Source organism: Dipodomys spectabilis, unplaced genomic scaffold, assembly GCF_019054845.1.
Source record: "Dipodomys spectabilis isolate Male_0828 unplaced genomic scaffold, ASM1905484v1 ptg000355l, whole genome shotgun sequence".
Classification (NCBI taxonomy): Eukaryota; Metazoa; Chordata; class Mammalia; order Rodentia; family Heteromyidae; genus Dipodomys; species Dipodomys spectabilis.
Genome location: NW_024871032.1, coordinates 1,381,906 through 1,385,971, shown reverse-complemented (window position 1 = coordinate 1,385,971; position 4,066 = coordinate 1,381,906). Strand labels below are relative to the sequence as shown.

The window sequence follows — 4,066 nt, the reverse complement described above, 5'->3', positions numbered from 1 at the left end:
TTGTGCAATTGTGTTACAATTAAATATGTCCATGTAATTGTCCAATGCTCCTGGATCAGAGTCACTCCTTCTATCATTCTCAACCAATCCCTTTTCCAAGATTTATTTCAGATTTACCACTTCCTTTATCACATGTGTACATTGAGTATTCTAGTTGTACTTGCCACTTTTTCATTTTTCATTCATTCTATGTTTTTATAATATTCTTCTCTGGTCTCAACTTTTTGATAGTCATTCTGTTAAACTGTCTGTTCATACTTTGACAGGTTTATATGCATTCTATGGCATTTCTATCCTGCATATACTTGAACTGATATCAGCTTATATTTCCATAATTAATTCATCTGCAATAACAATTTGCAAGACTGAAGTCGTGAAGCACCTATACATGATTTGATTCTCATCCATTTGGAAGATTAATATTTAGTCAACAAGAAAGTTTAAAAATGGCTTAGAATGTTTTCCTAACTACCAGTTTTTATAAATGGCTTTGTACAATGGTTTGTGATTATTTTATTTTACATGGGATAATATTCTCTACTATGTATAACTTTTGGGAAAAGAAGAAAACTAAAATTTATTACTGTGGAGGAATATGATAGAAATAGAAGACAGATTTTATGTTTGTCACATCTCTGATGAGTACCCATATTCAAGACTTAAACTCATATTTCTTAAGGAAAACATCAAACAACATGATAAGGCAACTATTCGTGATCTTTTAAAATGTACCTTATTATTTGATGAACTTTACTTTATTAGCTAAAGTTTAGGCTTGAAATATGGAAGGCTGATCTATATAACACATTTCTGGAAGGCATCTACTGAACAACACAAATGGTGGGGGCTACTATTTCTATAATTTAAGGAATAGTTGAACCTGTTTGGTGTTAGTGCTGGATAATAAATCAACTCTATTTTAACTTGCTCCTTCCACTTGAAAAACTTGTAATGTTACTAAGTATCATCTAATCGTCAAATGTTATTTTGGCGAATGTGCCTTTAAAAAGTTTATTTGAGGCGCTGGGAAGGTGGCTCTGTGGTAAAGCACTTGCTTGCATGCATGAGGTCCTGTGTTCAATTCCCCAGCATCACATGACCAAAAAGAAAAAAATCTGGAAGTGTGCTGTGGCTCAAGTGGTAGAGTGCTAGTCTTAAGCTGAAGAGCTGAGGGACAGCGCCAAGGCTCAGAGATCAGGCCCCACGCCCGGACCCCCTAAAAAAATTATTTGAATAGGAATATATTTTCAGGAGATTAAATATAGGTTACCATTGGTTTGAGAATGACAACCTTTTTATACTACATAACCAAGTTTTACTGAAGTACCAGTGTTTTGAAGCACTAAGGATCTTCTCAATTAATGTTTTTCTGAATTATATTTGACTTCTAAGTCAAGTTTTCCTAGGCTTGGTAGAAAAATTATGGATCTATCCTTCCAGGAACTATTTTTTGGCCTACTTATACTGGACTGAAATCTTTCATTAATCATTAGGAGAGGGGTATTAAAAATATTCTTGTGACATTTGTGATCTTGTTCACTAATATGGGCTGGTCATATGTAAATTGAAAGTGTGAATTACAGAAGTTTCTCTCAGATTTTGTGATCTCATCTTTCATTTTAAGTTGCCTTGCATTTCACAATTGCTTACTGCTAAATCCTATGTAATTGGGGCCCTGCATTATTATAGGAAATGAGAAGTTGAGATGAGTCTTCAATTACTTTCTGTTGGCATGTGGCATGGGCCTAGGTATGAGGACTTGCCCTTGTTATCTGATGATACAGATAACTGGGACCTGGGATCCTAGGATGCGTGGGTCCTGTAGAAGAATAATACCTTTTGGACATCATATCAGCAAAATTTGGTTATGATCAGAAATATGGAGAAAACCATTCTGGGTCCAGCGAGTTAAAACAATATACAGAGCAGCAGAGTAAAATGCCTTACATATTAAAGGAAAACAACATTTTTTTTTGCCATGTGAATTCAGGAGTCTAAGAACATTTAGAAGGTATCACAAGTTTATATCGAAGACATTGCATTGATACTTCTTATATTCTAATATATATTCTAAACTTAATTATTTATATTCCAATCTATTTATTGTAATAAATATCAATTTATTTGTCAAATTATCGATTAATTCTAGTAAGTTTCATTGTGTGAAACATAAAATTAGCACATATAAATATAAAATATATAACTATATGTAATATAAGGAATGTTTTTCATTGTTCTGTTGTGGTTAGGGTATCAAAGGCAACTCTGTTTTACAGTATTATTCCATTATCTCTACCTCAGAGTTTGGTAGAGTTAGACCTAAAGCTTTACCATTTGTAGATTTACAGCCTAGAGGCAAGAGGAAACACTGAGATTAAAACATTACCAATTTAAGGCCTAATATCAAGGAAAAAATATGGACTTCTCCTGGAGCTATGGAAATATTTGGTGATAGAAATTCAGTAGTGTAAGTTCCTGCCTGGTTGGATGGTAGACAGGTCAGGACATTAGGTAATCATGCATAAGAACAATTTTTTCACCTTTTTGGCTTTAGCTACTTTTGAAATGCTATGTATAATAAACAATTATATTTTGATAAAATACTTTCTAGTCAGAACTGTTTATTTCTCCATGATCCCTTGTAACTAAGATTAGTTTTTTTCCAGTAAGATAATCTTTGCTGTCAGGGTAAGATATTCTGGTTGGTCTGTTACTACATGGAAGAAGGGTAAAGGGCCAGTAGACATTTGTGCCAGTAAGACCTCATTTGGGAAATTTTAAGCTGCAAAATTTTAGAAGTAGCTCTTCAGCAAGGCTTACTTTGAATCCATTAGCTCCACAAAGCTAACTCAGTTGATAAATAAGTACTTGAAAAGCCATATCTTTGAATCTAGCTATAAAGGCTTCAAAGTATGATGAAATTTAAAATGAAAATGACTTACAATAGTCATTGGCAAAATAATTGCAAGTGTGAGCAATCTACCGAACAATATATTTTTTCCACTATACACAGAATTTCAGAGAAATAAGATCAATAGCATTGTTAGTAACAATAAGGTTTCCTTGTTACAAATAGGCAACCAAGGATATATGCCTGTATAAAGATTGCATCATTAAATACTTAAATTCACAGGATACTACATGCTTCGGCAGCACGTATACATAAATTACAACAATATAGAGATTAACATGCCACTTGGACAGGGATGATCTGAAAATATGCGAAGTATTCCATATTTTTCATTCTTCAGATGCAAGAAATGAAAAACAGTTATTAAAAAGTTGATTACAAAAATACAAGTGTAACATCACATGCGATTCATATAATTAAAAGTTAGTTTGGCATCAGTGTATTACATCTTCACCTTAGAAAGGTCTTTACATAGCATAACTTTACAAAACTTTGAAATTAGATAACATTTTAATTTTATCCCAAAGAAATAAAATACTATAAGGACCTAGGAGAAAAAAGAATCTTAAACTGTTTTTATATGGAATGCAATCTGTAAGGACACATTTATTAATGAATATATATAATATAGAACAATGTAGTATTCAAAGTATTATATCTAGGAAAGAATGAAATAGATTATGGACATCTTACAAACAAAATACAGAATATGTTAAAATATACTTTCTTCAGACAAGCACCAGAAATATCTTTAGTTTCTGTACTACTCATTTCAACAGATACGTTAAAATTATTTCTGATTTAAAAAATCACAAGCTCTACAGAAATCATTATAGATGTACACAAACAACTCTTGAATATATTTTGAAATCAAAGTCAGGCAATTCATTTGGAAGAATACCATGGAATCCATGAATTTTTAAAGTAAGATATTGCTGTTGCTTTGTATTGTGAAAATATTTTGTACAGAGACAAAGGATGGACTGGCATTTTTGAAATTTAAGTAACTTAACCAAATCATTAAGACGTAGATGAACAATTTGTACAGCCTTTCACAACTTCAAAGAGGTAGTCATACATACTTATCTTTTGGCAGTATCAAATGCAGTTTCTTCCAAGCTGTTCTTTAGACCTGGTTTAATATAATGGTTCAAC

At 32.2% G+C, this 4,066-nt stretch overlaps 1 pseudogene; it reads left to right on the top strand.

Annotated features, from left to right (window-relative positions):
- Positions 1-3,141: 3,141 nt before the first annotated feature.
- On the top strand, positions 3,142-3,241 carry LOC122095520 (annotated as a pseudogene).
- The last annotated feature ends 825 nt before the right edge of the window (positions 3,242-4,066 follow it).